General features: G+C 41.5%; 1 protein-coding gene across 1 annotated transcript in view; it reads right to left on the bottom strand.

The window, feature by feature from the left end:
• The window catches only part of ERMP1 (endoplasmic reticulum metallopeptidase 1), a 1,021,143-nt gene that overhangs the window by 24,346 nt on the left and 974,842 nt on the right, over nt 1-21,955 (bottom strand). The gene's annotated exons all lie outside the window — the stretch shown is intronic.

Raw genomic sequence — 21,955 nt, 5'->3', positions numbered from 1 at the left:
TCTCTGCGGTACAGTTCTGTATGAACCCCATCTTCTCTTTATCCAATGGTTATGGTGTATACAAAGAAGGGAAGAGGGTTAGGATATCTATGCAACAGAACTGCTACTTAGATTGTTAGGTTAAGCATTTTGTATTTTACATCTTATGTGGAATGTTGGTAATAAGTAGGTCAAGAAGTGAATGTTTCTCAGATTTGTACTTTGTCTAGCTGGGAAATTAACTAACAGATGTAGGTTTATATTGTGATAGGAAGATATCAATCTGGGTACAGTACATAAGAATATATCTATACTGAAGCCACTTAAAATTATTATGTTGTTAGTTTTGGCCTCTGTTTATGGAATAAGGTGTCTGTTCTGCAATCAATAAAACCCAATTAGTAGGTTAAACATCTTTGTGTTTTGGTTTGGATCAGTTTTCTTTTCTTTGATAGGAGCTGTGCAGTGGGGAAGCTTTGACTTGCAAAAGTCCAGCAACACTAGGGAGTGTGTAATAAGCAGCGTTTTTTGTAATGCAAATAAGCCTCAATACAGCTTCTCAGCTTCCTTCACTACTGCAGTGTGGCTGCTTTGGGGGAAAGAGGTCATGTTTAGTGAAGGAAAAGGAATGCAGAAATATTCAATGGATGCCTTGCATACCCTGTTTAGCCTACTGGATGTCCTCCAGCTGTGATCGTTAACAGATTTTTCGGTGCACACAGTTTTCTTTGTTGTGTGTGTGTGTGCACAGTAATAAGCCTACTGCAGTGTAGCAGTCAGGTGATAGCCCTTACATGCTCTGCTGCAAGCTTCCTGGATGGTGATTTTGCTGAATCTTTTTTTTTTTTTTTTTTTTTTTTACTACGTAGCCTGCACTTTACTTAAAAAGGTAATGGTGCAGCTGACATTAGAGGGGTCTTGCTCTTGCCTGATGTCAGCTACAGGATGAGATGTGGGTCAGGGATTTAAGGGGTCAGTCTGTCTGGAGTACTCAATATAAAAGGGAAACAAAAGTACATAAAAGGGATTGGATTCCATACATATAGAAACTGTAACAAAGAAGTGTTGTACTGCTCTTTGGTAAAAGACCTGTTTACCTTCCATTATATCCCCCTCAGCAACTTATAGGATGCAATTTTTCTCTCCCAGCCCAAAAAAGCCACTGACAGAGTGATTCTACAGTGCACACCGTGAGTTTTGTAGGTTAGAAAGGTAAAAATAAAAAAAGAAGAGGGTAGGGGGGAAGTAGAACACAAATTCGAGACAGTTCGGAATTAAGAATGTCCTTTGCAGTGAATGAGTTGATGCTAGACACCCCAAATGCAAAATCACTTTTTTGCACAATAACAGTAGGAGGTTAAACAAAACCCTGTGATCAAAGTCCTATACCCTAAACTAACAAAAAATCCACCCGCTATACTTTACTGTCAGTGTGGCAGAAACTATGATTAAAACAGACAGCAATAATATTGAAGTTTAAACACCAGCTAAGTGGGAGCAGTGCTTAAGCCAAGGCAGTTATTTCAGTTAAGGCTAAGTAAGCCAGAATTAAAGCAAGGACTAAAACAGTTGATTTGTAAGTGAACTATTAGACCACTGCAATAAATGTAAGAGCATAGCATATGCTGTTATCTACATTAAACACAAACAGCAAAGGAATTAAAAAACAATACTACCAATTGCATCCTGTACAATAATATTTAAAACAAACAAGCAAATGGGTAGATGTGTAGACAGTATACTTCTGCTGTTACATTGTAGCATTCTGCAGCTTTGAGTACAGCTTCTGTAATGTAATAAAGCAATTCTCACGTGGTGATTGGTAATAATTAGATATGAAAAATCATATGTGGGCAAGCTCCACATATAACCAGTATTAACAGCTACTTTCTGGGCTGCAGTACGCTTGGTTAGTCCATTCTACAATTACAGACCTGACCAACATGCAGTGTTACCTTAATGTAACAAGCAACTATTTCATCAAGGCAAGAATCAACTGAGCAGAAGTATAGGCCCTGCTGTAAGCCCATTTATTTTCTGGAGGGGAGCAGGTACTGAGATAGGCACAGCCACTGATTTTCCATCAAAGTTATCTATGGCAGCTTTTTGTAGATGTGGTGTGTGTGTGTGTGTGTGTGTGTGTGTGTGTGTGTGTGTGTGTGTGTGTGTGTGTGTGTGTGTGTGTGTGCGCGCATGCACATGATGCAAGCCCAGTGCATGTGTATATGTGTTTTGTGTGTGTGCATGCATGCATGTGGGTATAAACTTGCTGTGCCTGGAGTATACTACTAATGGCAAGTCTCTTGGAGCTGGTAGAACAGCTCACCCTAATTTCCAGGGTTCTGTTTGTGAGCCAACATGCTATCCAGTGAGTAACACTGGACTTAACATTTAGCTGCGAACATTTATCTGTGATACCTGAATGTTGGATGGTGTTGAATTCCTTTGAGATGTCTAGATATGCAGTATGCCTACTGATTTGCCCTCATCCCTTTCTTGAGCAACCTTTAATCAGGTTAAGTAGGCTGGATCTTCCATTAATAAATCTGAACTGGCTTGGGTCAAGACTCTGCAGGTTACCTGTGTCCCTGTTCATTAATTCTATAATGATCCCTTCCATAGCCTTACAGATGAGGTTGGTCAGACTTATGGGTCTATAATTTTTCAGGTACACTGACATCTCTATCTCTGTGCAAAGGGATGACAGTTGTCCTCTACTCATTTGGCATAAAGCCTGTTTGTAGGCTGACACTGAACAGCCTCTGTAGGGGGTCTGTCAGGTCCTATTTCAGGCTGGCCAGCAAGCAGCATGGTATGTTATCGGGGTCGCACAGAAGCAATGTTCTTGGCCTTGGATACTGCCTTGAGGACTTGTTCATGGGAGATTTGAGGAGGGAAGTGTATATGTGGGTATGAGATCTGGAAGGGGTAAGGATGAAGTTAGTGCCGAATTTATCCTGCTAGTAGCCTGTGCATGAACACTGGGTCAGAGTATGTGATATCATTTATTACTGGTTCTGCACAGTGCTGGGCATTGTTTCTATGGTTTCTTACATAATTAAAGTCTTCGTGGCTGCCCTTTTGTCTGGGTGGCAATTTTTACCTCACACCTGGCTTTGGCTGATTGGATCAGGGTCCAGAGGTCCCTGTCAAATTTACCAGGAGCTTTTTTTTTGCATCTTGAGTTACCTTTATTTTTAAGTGCAATGAGTCTTTTCTTTTATCCCTTGAAATATGTGACATTTACTGTTGGGAAAGAAAAAAAAAAAACAAAAACAAAAAAGGAGAGATGGAACACAAAAGCAACACATTTGAAAGTAGCTCAGAGGGCCTGGGAAGCAAATCGATGGAGTCTGAGTCCTAACAAAGGATTTTTGCTTTACATAACAGAAGTAAAAATGTAAGTGGTAGAATTATGTATGTCTTGCTATCTTAATTATAATGTAATTAATTTTGTAAAATCATGCCAAGACATAATAGTGACTGTGAGCAGAATACATGGTGGATAGTTGTTAGGAGAAAGTATCCAAGGGACAAATACAGAGGGTGGTTTGTCACTGAGACTAAGTAAAGAAATGGACAGGGTAGGTGTGGGGCACAGATGGACTCGGGACATACATGGAGAGAATTTATCACCTACTTGCATGGCACTACTGGTTTCTTAAGATTTACCTGTAAATATTCTGCTGTAGAAATGGCATTCGTAGATGTTAAGAGCAACAAAGGAGACCTTGATATTATGTATACTAGTGTCTACAAAACATCCACTAGGAAGAACAACTTCCTGCACAAAAATAGCATGCATCCCAACCATGTCACCCGGAATGTTTTAAAAGGGCAGATTTATAGAGTAATGAGATTGCACAATGATCACATTCAGTTGGGTTTAGCACTTGACTCTCTCAAGCATGACTTTTTAGATAGAGGCTACAAAGAGGCAGAGACGGATTCAAATTAATGCTGCATGGAAAGAAAGGGAAGGGGAATGTAGAGCTTATTTTGGCAACAACACTCCACTGTATGCTCCACAAGCAACTATAGCTGTGAGGGATATTTTTAGAGTCTCTCTACCTTACCCTACTGACATCAATAAATATTGTGAGGCTATTAAACAGAAATGGAATATCCTACATACAATAGTTAAATTGAAAGGGACTATAGACAGCACACCACATTTTGCATTTAAAAACAATAAGTCCTTGAAGAAACATCTGTGCTATAAATCACAACTCTGTATCAAAGGGCCTCAGTCTACCAGGCATGGGACTTTTTCTTTTCCTGTAAATCATGTAAAGCCTGTAAGTATATACTTACGGGCTCAACCTACATACATCCTGACGTGAACTTTAAAATCAAACTTGATTTTTATGCTGACTGCAGAACTCCAAATATTGTTTATTTTGCAAGTTGCCAGGTCTGTCATGCCTTCTACATAGGCAAAACTAACAGACCACTGAAGGACAGGATTTTCGAACACTATAGGGACATTAGGAACCAGAAAGACACAAATGCCTTTGCACAGCACATTGGTTTGCATGGCTCAGAACATACTTTAAGTTCTTTGTACTCCATGTTTTGGATGTTAGTATTAGAGGGGGTGATACATCTAATAAAATAGAAAGGGCTGAACAGAAATGGATCTTGCTCTTGAATGCAGAGAAACTGCCTGGTTTAAATGGTGTTCTAGCCTTAAACCTTTCTTGAAAGCATGCCTGCTTAAACATTAATGTTGTTTTTATACTTAGATTTTATTCATACGTTTTCCTTTGTATTTATAACAATTGTTGCATTATTTGTGTGTGCGTACCTTTTAATTATTTTATCAGATTTGCATATGACAACTGATTGGTTTTGCTTTCTTTTTAAACTCATGTCTTTTTATTATTATTATTTTATTATTTAACATTTGTTAACCGGGCTGGTCCAGCTGGATACATTTCCATTTTCAGTGGAGGCCCGGGGAGAAAAGCTCCAATTTCAACAACCACCACCACAGCAAAAAAAGGTTTAAAATTGAATACACATTAGTCTAATAGATACAACATATATCAACAGCTCATTTTACAGCATGTAAGTCTAGGGCAGTCCATAGACATTATTAGAGGTATCTTTAAAACCTAGATAAAAATAGTTACACAGACAGTAACTTTCCTATGGTTAATTTACTAAACATATTATCAGAAAAATATTTAGGGAAGAAAAGGAGGAGGTATAAAGCAAAAGGCAGGAAATACTACCAACAGGGTACATTCTTAGCTAAGTAGAAAGGATAATTGTTGTCAAGTAGTAGAGATTATTTGAGTTGCCTCTAAAGTAGAGGGATAGACAGGAAAGAGAAGAGTAGAATGGCAAGAAATGACAAGAGATATCTAGAGATTCAGTCTGGGAAATAGCAAGGGCATAGCCAGTGATTTTTAAGATATTTATTAAGATTTTGCTTAAAGAGAGAAAGGGATGGAAGTGCAGTAAGGTCAGAGGGCAAGAGGTTCCAATGTTTCCCAATAGTATTTGAGAAAAGTGAGTCACCAGCTAAGTTGTTAGACTTGGTGGTCCTAGCTAGAAGTTTATTGGAGGAGCGTAAGGAATCAAGGTTCCTGTAGGGTAATATAAGGTTGTTTAGTACTGGAGTATTGTTAGGTTGATAGAAGATTTCATGAGTGATGGTAAGTTGGGAAAGTAACAGAAGGTTTTTTAGTTCTAGCCAGTCTAGTTGACGAAGGTTAAGACAATGGTGAGTTCTATATGGGTTTCCAGTGGCAAATCTAGCAATACTATTATAGGAGTTGGATAGTTTGGTAAGATTACTTTTTTTTAGATTAGTGTAAATGGGGGCTGCATACAATAGAGTTGAAATTAAATGGGAGTGTGCAATAGTCATTTTGGCAGTTGGAGTCAGGAAATGTTTTATCCTATATAGGGAGCCCAGTTTTTTATTAACAGATTTAATAGTGTTATTAATGTGAATGTCAAAGGTGAGGTTATTATCAATTGTAATACCTAATAGTTTGGTGGAAGTGTCTGGGGATATAAGGGTACCATTGCTAAATTGAATGGAGAAATCTATGGGGGGGACTTGTTGTTTGTTATAAACAGTAGTAACTTGGTCTTTTTAGTGTTCAGGAGGAGGCACCGTTTAGAGAACCATGTCTCTACGGTGTTAAAAGCTGTCTGAGTTAGAGACTGCAGTTCAGAAATAGAGTTGGCAGAGCATATAATAGTGGAATCATCAGCATATTGTATATAGGTTGTTTGAGGAATGGCTATTTGAAGGTCATTGATGAATAATGAGAAAAGGAGAGGACCAAGAATGGAACCTTGAGGGACTCTCAGGGAAATAGGAAGGTGTGAAGATAGTTGATTATCCCAAAGAACTGCTTGCTGTCTATTACTAAGGTAGGACTTAAACCAGAGAATTGCTTTGGTGTCTAGAGGGATGGATGACGGAGTATTTATGAGTAATTGATGGTTAACCATATCAAAGGCTTTAGATAGGTCGAGAAAGAGTGCTGATGAGAGACTGCTATTATTACGGTTATTATTAATGGTGTTTGTAAAGGATAGGAGAGCTGAGGTGGTACTATGATAAGGCCTAAAACCATGCTGACAGTTTGCTAGTATGTTATGTTTTAGTAAGTGGTTCATTAGCTGTTGGTGAATGCATTTTTCCATAATCTTAGCTATTGGAGAGAGGAAGGCTATAGGCCTGTAGTTTGAATAGTCAATAGCATTACCTCCTTTGTGTAAGGGAATAATATGAGAGATTTTCCAGAGATTGGGAATGGTTCCTTCAGTTATGGTATGGTTTATCAGGATGGATATAGGATAGACGATAACTTTGGCAGCCTGCTGAAGGTATTCCGATGGTAAGTTATCGGCTGAGGGGGTGCAAGGCTTGAGTTTGTGGATAAGTTTATGGATGTAGAAGGTGGGGGATGGGTTGTGGTTGAAATGTTGGCTGAGTATTAGGTAAGGGGTTAGGGGGATCAGAGTTGTCTGTAGATAATTGGTTGGCTAGAGTTTGTATGGTGTTTGTGAAGAAAGTGTTAAAGGCATTGGCAGTTTGATGAGAGGTATTATTTTCAGACCCTAGAGGTGAAGGAGTGCTAGAGTGGCCTGGGTGAAGGAGGTTGTTCACACTTGCCCAGAATTTTTGTGGATTTTTGAGGTGATTTTGCTGCAGCTTGCTATAGTAGTTTTTTATCAGAGAGAATAGCTTTTTTGTAGCATTTCTCAGCTGTCTAAAGGTTTGTTGATCTGGGGTATTTCTGGTTGCTCTCCACTTAGCCCAGGACTTATTTCTAAGTAAAAATTTTTGTCTGGTATGTTTTGAGAGCCAAGGGGCAGGTTTGGATTTTGTTCTAATGGATCGTTTTTGGTGCGTGACTGTCAAGGATAGTTAAGAATTTATTATTGAAATATATAGCAGCTTCTACAAGAGGTAGGGTTTTTAGAGGGTTCCAGTCACAGGCACTAAGTTCCATTTGAAATAGTACAGGCTGGAAATTTTTCTTGGATCGAAAGGTCCTATAGTTGGGAGTATTGTTAATGTCATTCCTTTGTCTAATGATGTAAGTGAGCATGTGGTCACTTACATCATCAGGCAAAGTTCCTATTTTATAAGTTTGTGCTTGTTTATTGATCAGTATCCAGTCTAGTATAGTTTCTTTATTATTAGGTTTGTTGATTCTAGTGGTGGTGGAAATAGTTTGATTAAAGCCATGCAGGTTGATATGAGAAGAAGGATTGTCTGTATTTATAGTATTCCAGTCAGTGTTAACATCTCCAGGAATAATAGTTTCTTGTGGGAAAGTTGTAAATAACCAACATTGGGTATCATCTATTGTAGAAATATTATTGCCTGGAGGTAGATAGATGCATATTATATATAGTGCTTTGGTGGGATTGAGTTGAAATTCGGTGATTAAGAGTTCAATTTTACTATTTTCAGGTGGGTTATAAGGTATAGAGGAGATGTGTAGTTCATTTCTAAACAGTAAGGCTACTCCACCTCCTTTGCATTTTACTCTATCAAGTCTTAGTATATTGTATCCTGGGGGGATTATTTCATTATCTTTAGTTGTAGGTTTTAACCAGGTTTCTGTAAGGCAGAGGATATCAAAGGAGTGAAAGTCTAGAAGGGCATGTAGATGGGCAACTTTGTTGTTAATACTGCGGATATTAAGATGACCTATTAGTAAGAAGTTAGAGGGGCTGGACTTGGTAGTTAGGGTGTTAGGAGGGGTACTAAGAATAGGTGAAGTAGAGAGATTGGTATGGCCTGGGTTAGGGTGTATGTCACCATCTTGTAAGGAGGGTGAGTTTAGTGCTAAAAGAGGGTGAGAAGCAAGGACAGGTAGAATTTTTGATTTTTTTATTGTGGGCTGGTGTAATTTTAAGTGTGTAAGGCGATGATATTTCGGTATCAGGTAGCTAGAAGTAGAGGAGATATTTATTAGGGGATGGGTAAAGGCAGTGTTGTATAGTGATGTTTGTTTAGGAGAGTAGTTGAAGAAGTAACAGTTTGCATTTTCAAAAGAGGTAAGGAGATAGGTAGTGGTCAGGATAGGAATAAGAGTGGCTGAGAGTATTACCAAGGATAAGATGGTTTTAGTTATTGTAGACATATTACTTAGTAGATGCCACTGAGTCTGGTAGGTAAGGATAGGATATAGTAGTATCAGATAAGAAGTGAAGATCGGGTAGTTGAGAAGAGAATAGGCTACAAGTAAAGGAGTTTTCTTTAAGTTGTATATAGATAAGTTATGGAAGTAATGAAAAGAAATTAGATGGGTAGAGAGTTGTAAAAAGATAAGGTAGGGAGGAGGAGATGAAAAGCTTACATAATGACAGAAGTTGTATGGGAGGTAACAAGTTAAGGAGGTGTGGGAAATGAAGAGAAAATATTAAAGGTGGAGAGAGACTGATGAGAGTAGTATATGTAGGATTGTAAGAGGGAGGGTGTTGGAAAAGCTGTAAAATATGGGTGTGGCTTAAGGTAGATTAGAGTGTGGGATAGGTTGGATAGGAGAGAGGGTGTGGTATGGGAAGTATAAGGGTAGGACCATTTGGGGTGTGTGGGAATTGGGGGTAGGGGAGCAAAACTTTGCAGGTAAACAGGAAGTCTTAGACTAATTCCTATAAAAAGCTGGTGTAGCCCCTTTAGTCTTAAGTTTTATGGGAGAAGGAAAAATAAGAAGCAAAGAGAGACAGCAAACTTTAGATAAGGTAAGTTTTTAGCTGTTCTGTCTTTCTGCCTAATTGACTACCAGGTTAAAGTCTACAATTTTGTTTCAGGGGGTTAGGTATGTGGTTAGTTAAACTTGGATAGCTAAAAGTAGGTTCATACAGCAACTCTAGTAAAGTATATTATACTGGTAAGATACTGGGATTACAGGTTGTGTACTTTACTGCCATCTAGTGGTCCAATAAAGGAAGTACACCTAGTCTCAAAACAAGTTTGTAAAGAGAAAAAGGGGGAAAAGAGGGATTGGAAGGCCTCAGGGAGGGCCCACAGGTGTGCTATCCCAAAAACAGGAATATGATAAACAGTAAAATATGTTAGAGTTACATTTAAAATCAGCAGGTTATCACCTACACAAATGAGGTAGTAGGAAACACTTTAAGGTATTCCAGGGTGGGTTCTACCGATAGGGTATTCTTTCCATTTGGAGGTTCCTTATAAGTATTACGTAGCTGTTGGGAAAATAGCCCTTATCAGAGCAAAAGGCCACAAGCTGTAAGAGAAAAAAGAAAACTAAGAAAATTGTGAAGAAGGCAAAGTTGATGTCATGGCAGTGGAGGGAAGGAGAAATGGTGAGGTAGTGCGGAGGTAAGTAACAGAGTGAAGTAGGAGATACACTACAGTTTAATACTGCTACACAGAAAATTTGACTTTAAAACAGTAAACAGAGGCATTTACATTACAAAAATAAGTCGATTAAAACATGTGTCATACTTAGTATGACATACAATACAGTTAGAATGACAGCTAAGCAAAAAAGTAGCTAGTAGAAATTGTATCAACTACATACAGTACAAGACTTAGAACAGTACGAAAGTTAAGCAAAGCTGCCTAACCAATTGTAACAGAGAAAGCAAATCAAATTAAAATGCACACTACATCAGAACTTTCAGTGGTTTAGATCAATTAATAATTATACATGTAACCTAATCAAATAATATATATAAGCTAAGGTAGTACACAAGACTCTACAACAAAGAATATACCATGTATGCCTGTTGAGGTATTCCCTATGTATAGATATTTTAGATCTTAACCATCTTCAGAGTACCAATGAGTATAACATTATCTTAAAGCAAGTTAGCATGCATAAAAAACTGCAGTAGTTATGAACTTATATGATTTGCTGCTACTTGAACTACTTAAGGAGCTGGGACTATAGCGACCTACAATTGAAAGATGTGCTCTATGCCAAGTCCTTGAGCATGTAGAATTATATATGGTGCAAAGCCTTTAAAACTAGATGGCTGGTTAATGGTTAGTTTCACTACAGATAATCTAACATAAATATAGTAGCACTAGAGGGTTTTAAAATGGCTAAAATACAACTACAGCTTATCAAATACAGAGAAACAGCGCTCTGAGCCTGAGGACAAATGAGCGACTTCAAGTTGCTGATAGAGATCTGCGTTAAGTCCCTGGGCAGACCAGAAAGAAAATATTTCACCACTACAGGGTTTTAAAATGGCTAGGGTACTGCTGCGGCTTAGCAGCCACTAGAGGGTTTTAAAAAGGCTAGAATACTGCTGCGGCTTAGCAAATGCAGAGTAACAGCGCCTTTGAGCCTAAGAACAATCAAGTGAATTCCAGTTGCTAATAGTGCTCTGCTCTAAGTCCCTGGGCAGACCAGAAATAAATATTTTGCCAAAAACGTACCATAAAGGTTAGAATATCACTTCTGATAAGCAAAGTGAGGAATCAGCGCTGTGTGCCTATGCACATCTTGAGCAGGCTACAGGAGGTAAGCAAGCTCTGCGCTTAAGGCACTTGTAAGTGCCGGAGTAAATAGAAAGTGGAGGTGAAGCAATATTCTAAGTAAAATTCCAGCACTTTTACTTGTTTATTAGTCTGAAGAAGCAATAGTGTTATCACAAAAGTGCTCACTTTTTATTATTTTCTGTTTTGTTTAATAAACAGAGGTTTTTGCCCAGCCATGTTGATTCGGTACTTGTTTTTTTTACTTCAAGTTTACAGTTTTCTTGTACCGCACACCTTTCACCTGTTCCTGTGTATTTTTGCTTTTTGTGTCCAAGGTTGAGGAGAGAAAGAGGGTAGCTTTCAGGGCAAAGTGAAAGGGCAACAATCTTGGAGCAGATTGCCAAGTTATTAGGTCAGTGGAAGGGAAGCATACCAGGACACAAATGAGAGGGAACAAGTCGAGTCAAGCATGGAACAAGTTTAAGGCCCCCAGCATAGCAGCAACAGTTATATGAAGTTGCAACCCTGAACCAGCTATTAGGTTTCCATCTGACAGAAAAATGGAAACAAATAGTACATGGGGTAATATGTAAATGTCATTCCTTACTAATAGGAAAGAAGACGTCAGGGAGAATGTTAGAGGTAATAATATGATGCATTTCGTAGAACAAAGGAGGAAAGCTTTTATGAAAAAAACATGATGGAACCGGACTTTCCACTGATGCTGAAAGTAGCCACAAAAAAGTGGAAGGTATGTAGTCACATTTCCATACAGTGACCACACTGAGGTTTACACATGGGGGAATAAGTGGCAAAATTATAACAAAGATTACAGATGAAGGAAAAAAATCTGCCTGGAGAAACCATTATCACGGCTAGATCTGGGGTTATTCTACTTGCTCAAAGTAGTGGTGGGAGAGCTACAAATTAATGTAGCTTCCCACTGCGACATACAGCACCAGGCTGGAGGAGTAATCAAGACATCTAGGTTACATGGGGGGGGGGGGGCAACCATGAAAAGTGGAAGGGTAGTAGAAAGATGTTTTGCATAAAATTTCCATCAGTGCCACTACCTCCCAAACTAAGTTTCAACAACTTTTCTTGGTAGGGGTGGGAGGTTGGCACACTGGTTAAAGTGTTTACCTTATAAACACAAGATGCACAGTTTGATTCTGACATGGGGTAATTGGCTAGGCTTATAATAACCCAAATGGGCAGGTAGCCTAGTACTAATCTATGAACCTATGTGGCTAAGCCAACAACTCAGACAAGGCCTGCTTCCAGAACTGGGGATAGAGGGGTAAGGCAAACAGAGCTCCATCAGCTTCACAAAGACAGAGGTAAGACTCCTAGCTTTAACAACCCCAATAAAAAAGGATGCTTTAATTGAATTACTGCAGGTGGACCTGGTAAGCAAACAGCATTATTTTTGTAGGTGTGTCCCACTCAGGGCTTCCAAATACTGGAAGAGGGACCAAAAGTGGGGGAGGTAACCAATCTACAATTAGACACAGAAATGCAAGGCCTAGTGAGAGCAAAGGTGGTTAAGCAGGCAAGCAGGGAGAATGGCAGAACCATTGAGGGAACCACCAAGACAGCAATTTAGATGAAACACTAAACACACCTCTGAATGAGGTAGCTCAGTTGGATATAAAAGATGCCCACAACACCTATCAAAAAGAGTAGTGGAAGGTTCTTGATTCCCTACCAAATTAATAAAATACCAACTTGGCTCTCGCCTAAAAAGAAACTACTATTCTAGTGGGGTTACCCAGTGAACAAATGATAAAATTCATACCGATAGGCCTGGTCCCAAAGTAACAACCAGGGGGAATTCAGACTTACTTCATCACTTATACTCAGAGGAGGAGTCAGTGAATGATTACATAGATGAAAAAGAGACAACACTTTTTTTATTTGCCTTTCGATGTGGCCATAAGCAAGATAAATAAGAACAAAGGAGCATTAATGGCAAAGTGGTTACAGAAGCACCTTTCAGGCTATTGCCAACACATGGAGAAAGACCAAGACTGGCTGTGTAGCCAGCCTGAAGGTCTGTTGGTGTCATCAATCACCTTTTTCCCATACTAAATAGATAGGTGTACGCCTATGAGCTGCTCAACAACTTGTGCAATGCTTGAGTAGGTCACACCTACTCATACTGATAGACTTCTTCTGGAAGATAACCAAAGCAATGGATGAGGACAGAATGGTGCAGGACAGATCATGTCTACTCATCCTCATGAATTTCTTTCAGAAGGTCATCAAAGCAATGGAGGAGGGCAAAACAGAGCACACTGCCTACCTTAACCTGGTCAAAGCATTTATCAAAATATCCAACTCAAGCATTGTAGATACACTCAGAATTAGGTATAAACTCCCATGTCACCTACTGGTTAGCCAGCTGGCCCAAAGACAGGACCCAAGAAGTTAGGATAGGGGAAGCCACCTCCACAAAAATACCAGTCATTAGTGGTGTCCCTCAAGGTTTGGTACTGGGGCCGCTGCTCTTTGGCATCTACTTCTCCGAAGTCAAGGTCAACAACAAGGGGCTCAGGCTGAATAAGTTTATAGATGACTGCAAACTACACACAATCACAGAATCTCCCCAAAGACACAAATATAATCAAAGAAGGCCTGGCACAGACTAATAACTGGTGCCAGAGCCATGGTCTAAAACTCAGTGCCAAGAAATGCACAGTAGTATCCTTTGGAAAAACAGCCACTCTTGGAAACTGCCACATTGATAATACACCCTTTGGGATCACATGTAGATAGTAACCTGGTCTCTGACCATCATGCATCAATGATAGTAAGGGAATCATTCTGTGTTGCTCAACTTATAAGCAATGGCATGGTAATACAGGTACAAGGATAGCATTGTTCCACTGTACTCGGCCCTCATCAGACCAATCATTGAGTACAATGCCACCTTTGGTATGTACTTGCCTAGACATATGCAACAACTGGAGCATCCACACAGGTTCCTCAAAAATGAATACAGGGTGTAAGCAACAGTAGTCCTACATGGACCCCCCCAGAAATTCAAATTACTGTACTTTGTTGCCTGAAGACTGCTGAGAGGTGGTCTATGCCTAGTCTATAAAGCACCCCTGATCCAGCTCTGATGGACCTGTTGCACATATGTAAAATGAATACCATCAGATGTACCTAATCCAGGGATCTAAACCTCATATGAAACAAACAGGACATGTTGGCAGGACAGGCATGCGTCTCAGAGACTTCCCCTTCTCTGGGCAGGCTTTCCATCCATGTGAACCAGAATTCTTCCATAAAGTAGTTAAAGCATAACTTGGATTAGTAGATATGGAATCAGAAATGTAACCCTGGTCTGGCACATATGTCTCTATTTGACAAAGGCCACCTGTAAATGCTTGACCACCCATGCCCAAGCCCACATTTATCCCTTGAAATAATCGTAGGGTATTAAAACTTGTCAGATACATTTGAAAAGTATGGCTAGGATTAAAAAGGCTCCCTGGTGTCCTTTGCCTAGTAATCAATCACCTGTGAACATATAAAACTTTAGTACATTCTAGCACTTGGCAACAGTAGAACAGGAAGGGAAGGACAGCGATTTATTTTTAATTGGATGATTTTTAACTTTACTGTACAGGTAAATTCACAGCACTGTCAACATGAAGTCACAAACAAGTCCCCTTTGGCAGCTGAGAAGGTGAAAGACCCATCTATCAGAATCTCATTTCTGGGGTTTTAAGTAGACAGCATGGCAAGTCTATGCCATCTGCCTAAAAAAATACCCGAAGTTATGCAGAGCTCTGGAGCAGCTCACACTAAAGCAACTGCGGAATTGACAAGAATGTTGAATTTTACTTGAAGGGTGACAGTAGTAGGAAGATCATTCATGCAGAGGCTAGCAGTAAATGGGGTAGGATACACCATGACACATCATAAGATCTGGGTCACAAAGGACAAGAAATGCAATTTGGAAATATTGCTACGGTATATTCAAGAATTCAGTGGGATAGCACTGTGGCAACAGGCTTAGCAGGGAGGCAGCAGGAGACATATACACAAATGCATCCGAGGGAATAGGTTTTGTGATACTTCGGAGGAGACTGGTTCAGCAAGACATACCAAGCAGCTATTATGGAGTTGGAGTTTGTTCCAGCAGTAGCTGCAATAGAACTGTGGGTACAACAGCTGTCAGGAAAGTCAGAAAACACAGGCTAAGTTTGTACAGTAAACAACTGTAAAGAAAAGGGTTAATGGGGAACCTGATGAGACTCTTTATACTTCATTGTTTAAAGTGAAATGTCACAATCATAGCTCAACACTACGATGGTTAAAAAACTCATTGTCTGAGTGCCTTTAATGTTCACAGTGGGCTTAACTGAGGAGGCTGGCACCAAAAACATTACTGTATCAGGAACCACGTCATTTATGGGATTTTTGGAGCCACTAGAATGGCAAATTATAATTAACTCTCTCAGTACAGGAACAAAGGTAGCATATAAAAGGAGAGTTACAGTACTACACAGACACTAGAAGGTAGCAAGGATAGCCAATGTAACAACTGAGGGCCTACATCCTGATAATGTCAGACATCAGTTGGTTATGTAGGGCCTTGAGGTGAGTGAATTCCACCAAAGCATTCCAAGAATTATGCTAAAGGGATGGGCAAGGAGCTACCCACACAAGCCAGACAAAAGATACCCAACTGGCCCTGTATTAATGCAAGCCTTATGGAATAAATTTGCAAAGGTATGCCATGATGACTATGAGGTGTGCTCTTCAGAGCATGTTTCCTGGCAGCCCTTTGGGGAGGATTTAAGTAGTCAGAGTTAGTACAACCAAACATTAAAACAGAGTGACCTATAATCCTGCAGACACAATTTGTGAGAACCTTGGGCAATGAGGCCTGTATACTGCTAGGCAGGTCTAAGACTGGCAAGAGGTGAAGGGGCAAAGTGTGTGATTACAGACCTCCTTGGGTACAGAATGGAATGCAGTGCAATCCCTACAACAGTACCAAACACAGAGAGGCCCATTATTCTGCCACTAAAAGAAAACCCACTCACCCAAGTTTTAAGTGATGGCAGACAAAGGAAACAGTTGAACTGTGCAGCTTTGACACTAAAATAATACATGCTTATTTTGGATAGGTGTAGTCTCTCATGCACTGTGGGCAGGGGCATCATTGGAAAGCATAAAGTAATAGAGATATGGAAATCCAATGTTTACAAAAGATACCCGAGAAGCAATTTGCTCTAACAATTTTAGTGCACTTTTCCTCTGTATTAACAAAGCCAAGACCACAAACACAGTGGAAATATTGGATCTTGGTATATTGATAGATCAAATGATTAAAGCAGTGGTTGCAGCAGGAAACTGGAACTATTTATTGGGAAGAATGGCAGTGGGCACTGAAATGGCCAAAGACACTGGTGCAACGCTTTGGGGCAGCCAGAGAGGATCTGCTGTAAATGGGAAGAATAACATAAATCACATGCCAGATGAGGAGCAGGAGAAGTTACCAACGGAACAAGTAACATTTAAAGATACATTGGTCCCATGCACAGCTGCAATGGTCGGAAGTGGTTTACAGGTTGAAGTGGCATACCGCCTCATCCATTAAGGTGCCAGTGAGGGTCAGACATAGGACTGATAAGTATATGTGCAAACACATGGCAGAAGCTACATAGTACACCCCTCAATAAAATCTAAATGGTCAAAAATGTAGCATGAAAGTAGGGTTTACTTACTGAAAAAAGGGAAGATGATCAGAATTCTATGAGGACTTGAGGGACAGTTACATGGCAGGTGAGGAATTCCCTTCAGGGGCAGAAGGCACCATTAGTAAGGGGTGTGTGTGTGTGTTGTGTGTGTGTAGGGTGGCACAGTGGTGCAGCACATATGTTGTGACTTCACAGCAGGAGGTTCCCCGGTTTGATTCTAGGCTGGGGTGCCTTCTGTGCAGGGTCTGCATGTCCTTCCTGTGTTCACGTGGGTTTCCTGCCATATTCCAAAGACATGCAGTAGGTAGAATGAACACTCTAAATTGGCCGTAACTGAGTGAGTGAGTGCTGTGGAACAACTGTGGCAGGGCAAGCCACCTGGTGGTGTAGAAAAGAAGTTATGTACTCGCCATAACATTCCATCTGTGTTGTTGCCTCCCATTTGCTCTTTAACCTATGGGTTTTGGATCAGAGCATCAGATCTGACTTGGCCGTATACCAAAGCTGTAGGCTCCAACATCTGAACTCCCTCCCCAACTCATGATGCCCCTTCTCGAAACCCCTCATATCATGTTTGCTGCAACCCAGCATATCACAAACAGAACACCCAAAGTCTGGAGACATTACATAGAATACAGTAATCAGCCACGCTAGGATACTTCAGAAGCTCAAAAGGGAAACAGAAGCATCTATTCAAAACAATATGTTAGGTTCTAGAAAATGCAGGGGAATGGAGGGAGGGAAGGTTGAACAACAAATGAGAGGCAACAAAACAGATGGAAGGTTATGGTGAGCACATAACTTCTTTATCTTCTGTTGTTGCCTTTGATTGCTCTTAAACCTATGGGACAGAGTCCCCAGCTACTAAAGAACTTGGGAGGCCATCAAAGAAGGATATTCTGGCACACAGTGGAACCAAAGGATGCCCTGGACCTGGAGATAATGTTCAGCTTGTAATGGGAAATAAAAGTATGGTCGTTGGACCATGTAGCTGCTGCACAAATTTCATCTATGGGAAGCTTGGACCAAAAAGCTGAAGTAGTAGAAACAGATCTGGTAGAATGGGCTGTAATATAACCAGGTAATAAAAGGCCCTTGGAGGAATAAGCAAGTTTGATACAACTGGTAATGCAATGGGCTAGCGTAACCTTGGAAACTGGTTTACTTAATTTGGATTTAGAAAAAGATATGAAAAGATTATCAGATTTTTCTGAAAGTTTTAGTTCTGTCCAAATACAAGCGTAGCTGCCTATGCACATTCAATGTATGGAGAAGATACTCCCCCCGTTTGAAAGTTAGGAAACAACACTAGGTGATTTATGACTTGGTTTAAGTTAGCCTTAGAAGTGACCTTGGGCAAAAAAGAGGGATTAGTAGGTAAGGTAACTCTGTCCTTATGGAAAATAATGTATGGAGCTTTGCAAGACAAGGCCTGTGGTACTGAAACCCTCTTAGGTGAAGTGATGGCCACCAAGAAAATAGTTTTCCAGGTAAGAAACTTTGTGTACTTTCACTGCAGGTTCAAAAGGAGATGAGGTTATAGCCTGAAGAACTAAGGTGAGTTCCCAAGGAAGGGCAGGTGCCTTGATAGGAGGATGTAGAAGAAAGGAAACCTTCAGGAAGGCCTTGCATAGTTTAGATGAAGAAAGAGTTCTCCCCAGTATGAAAATTGGAAATGGCAGCAAGTTGTGCCTTAACCACAAAAAAACTCACACCAGTATAAAGAAGATGAGCTAAAAAGTCCAAAACTGAAGGTACTGGCGCAGAGAAGGGGTCTAAATTGTTCTGATGGGTCCAGATACAGAATCTCTTCCATTTACTGATGTAAAGCTTTTTCAAGGAAGGTTTGTGGGATGCAACCAAAATTTTTCGAATTGGGGAGGAAAGGCCGGGATTTCTAGCCATCATTGGAAGTGGAGAAAAAAAAAAGCGGTTAGTTTCAGGTTCAGGAGATCTGGATGGTAGTGTCCTGAGAGATGGGACAACAGATCTTGAGAGGGATCCAGAGTCCACGGTGGACAATCCAGGTGAGACCAAAGGAAGGGAAATCACATTTGATGGGGCCAAAAGGGGGCGATGAGGATTACTTGGTACTTCAATCTCTGTATTTTCTGAAGAAATTTGTGAATGAGCGGAAAGGGAGGGAAGGCATAAAGTAGATTTTTTGGGGGGGGGCAAGCCTGGAGTAGAGCATCTCTCAGTGATTGTCCCTGTGGACGGATCATGGCAAAAAACTCACTGCACTTGGTGCCGGAGGGAGACGCAAACAGGTCGCAGCAAGGTTGACCCCATCTCTGGAAGATCATACTTGCCACTGCAGGGTTTATAGACTACTCGTGAGGCATCAGGATGGTTGTGCTGAGCCTGTTCGCTAGAATGTTTGACCCCCCCGGAATGTGCATTGCTATGAGAAGGCAATTTGAAGAGATTACCCATTGTCACAACTTCATGGCCTCTCGCCACAAGGGATAAGACCTGGTTCCTCCTATGCCTGCTGATGTACTAGACTACTGACATGTCTGAATGAACTGCAGGAAGAGAGGAATGGAGGGCTTGCAACGCGAGAAGCACCGCTCTCCTCTCCAGAACATTTATATTTAAATTGGTCTCTAGGGGGGGACCATGTTCCTGGAACTGTCTGTCCCAGACAGTGCCAACCCCCCCCCCCCCCCCCGAGTTGGAAAGTGCCTGTGAGGGAGGAAGGATGAAAGGTCAGCCCCAGAGAAAGTAGTCTTATTGCATCCACCAGATAAAGACACCGTTTGCATGCCTGGGAGATCCTGATATGGTGGTTCAGAGGCTATTGCAGAAGTGACAATTGCATGGCTAGGTTCCCTTGAAGCACTCATGTGAAGGCAGGCTAAGGATACCAGAGTGACTGTAGCCACCATGGACCCCAAGACTCAAACAACACGACTGGCTTGGGGCAAAGGAGTGTCCATAACCTGTCTGATGTGGGATCTCAGATTGGACATTCTGCCAGGACTAAGAAGTGCTAGGGAATGAGGGGTGTCCAAGTGAGCTCTGATAAGGTCTATGACCTGAACAGGAACCAGATGGGATTTGCTTAGACTGGCACATATGCCCAAGGTCGAGGCTAGCTATAAAAGGTATTCTCTGGCTTGAAGAAGTTGATGCCTGGTGGGAGCAGTCAGGGGCCAATTGTCTAAGTAAGGAAGCACCTGGAGTCATTGCAGTCTCAGGTGAGCTGCTACCACTGCCATGCATTTGGTGAACTCCCTGGGGGCTGTGGTGAGACCAAAGAGCAGTGCTTGGAAATGATAGTGATTGCCTCCCAGCCTGAAGCAGAGATACCTTCTAGAGCACGTATTCATCTTGATGTGATAGTACATGCCCTGGAGATCTATAGAGCACATATCCAATCATCTTTCTGCAGCAAGGGCAGAATGAAATGTTTTGTGACCATTCGGAACTTTGAGTGAGCAATTGACTTGTTGAGGAGTGTAAGATCTAGAATGGGTCTGAGGTCCCCTGTCTTTTCGGGCACTAAAAAGTATCTTGAGTAAAAGCCGGATCAGAGCTGGTTTGAGGGGATGCTTTGGATGACTCAGAGCAGCTTTGTAATCTCTGGTGCTGCAGCCTCATGCTGATTGGGTGGAACATCGGGGAGGATCTTCCTTGGGGGAAGTTTTTGGGAAAAAAGTATAGAATGGCCACTGGATATGATCTTTAACACCCAACAATCTTTTGTGATGGCTTCCCAGGCTGTTGGGTGTAGAGACAAATATTGCCAAACTGCCTCCAGATTACAGCAGTCAGGCAATATTTCATGATTGCTGACTGGGCCTTTCCAAGAAAGAACAGCGACCCCTGATTCATCACCCCCCCCCCCTCTGCCATGATGGCAGCTTCTGTTACTATAACCATTTCACCCTCTGCTTCTAGGAGAAAGGTCCCTTGGTGAATCCTGGAAAGGAACCTGTGACTTACGGAATCACAACTTCTTAACTCCACAATGGTTCCTAGAAAAGGACTGTTGTGGGGTAGAGAAGCTTATCCCGATGGCAGACAAGGTCTTTCCATCCTTTTCACTTTCAGAGTGTGTCTTTAACCGTTGGACCAAAAAGGGTCAACCCATTGAACAGAGCATTGACAAAAGACTCCTTATAGGGTTCCAAAAAATCACACAGCCGCAACCAGGCATGGCGTCTGATCACAATGCCCGATCCGGCTACCTGTGAGGCACCCTCTGCTGAATGCAAGATTAACTTCATGGTAGTGTTGGAAATAGACTGGAGGGTAGTCCTTCTCAAGGAATAAGATTTCTGATCCTTGGCAGACATGGACCTTGGGACTGAGCTAGAGAGCTCCTTAATCAAGTCTATCTGTGGCCTGGTTATGTGTTCCAAGTAGTTGAGTGCTCGCAAAGCAAAGATCACTGAAGTGTACACCCTCTTTCTGAACCTGTACAAAGCCCTAGACTCCCTGTCAGAGGGATGGACAGTGAAGCACTGTTGGGCTAGTTCCTTCTTGGTGGACACCCACTGAAATCCCTTTAGTCCAATGTGGTCAATCAGAAGGGGCACTAAGGATCTTCTCAGGCCACTTAGGGATCAGTTCCACTGTGTCTGGTTCCTTCCACGCCCTGCAAGACACAAGGTCGAGGTTTGCAGGAGGGGGCACTCAAGAAGCAGATGGGCCTGACCCAAAGGCTTCTAGAAACACAGATTCCACAGGATTAGGGCTTTTAGAAAAACAACCACCCTTCTGGTGAAGAATTTGTATGATGTTTTCAAAGAAGACATCTTAGAGTGGAGATCTGGGGGACCCTTCTTCATTGAAATCAGTGTCCTGAGTGAGAGATTCCAAAGAGGAATCCAGATGTCTCCTTTTACGTATATGCTTCTGAGGGATCTCTTTGTTGGGGTGTTTCGGAGAGGTATCAGAACACTTCAAATTGGAAACAGACTGGAAGTCCTTCTGGGAAGGCTGTCCCGGAGGGAACAGAGTACATGTCTCAAGCACAGATGCAGATATGGAGGGACTGGAGTCCAAAACAGGCAGAACAGAGGCTCTTCTGGGTGCAGAGAGAACCATCTCCACCACCTCAAAAGCTGACACACCAGGCACCCCCACTAGAACTGAAGCTATCGACGGGGAAGGTCTGGGAGCCCCAGCCACCTGAAGGATCTGAGTGAGGAGTCAGAGCTGAGCTGTCACATGCCAAAGCCCCAAGAGGAAGAGACAGCTCCAAGAATTTAGTAGCTGACATCATCCCCTTGGACCCAGTGCCGAAGCTACGGCTCCAAGAATCACTAGTCTCCAAAACGGTCAGAGCTGGCCAAGGCAAGGAGGC

This window comes from Protopterus annectens, chromosome 3.part1 (genome assembly GCF_019279795.1).
Source record: "Protopterus annectens isolate FY-2018-M chromosome 3.part1, PAN1.0, whole genome shotgun sequence".
Taxonomy (NCBI): domain Eukaryota; kingdom Metazoa; phylum Chordata; order Ceratodontiformes; family Protopteridae; genus Protopterus; species Protopterus annectens.
The sequence above is the reverse complement of the archived record's forward strand: the minus strand, read 5'-3'. Positions and strand labels throughout refer to the sequence as shown.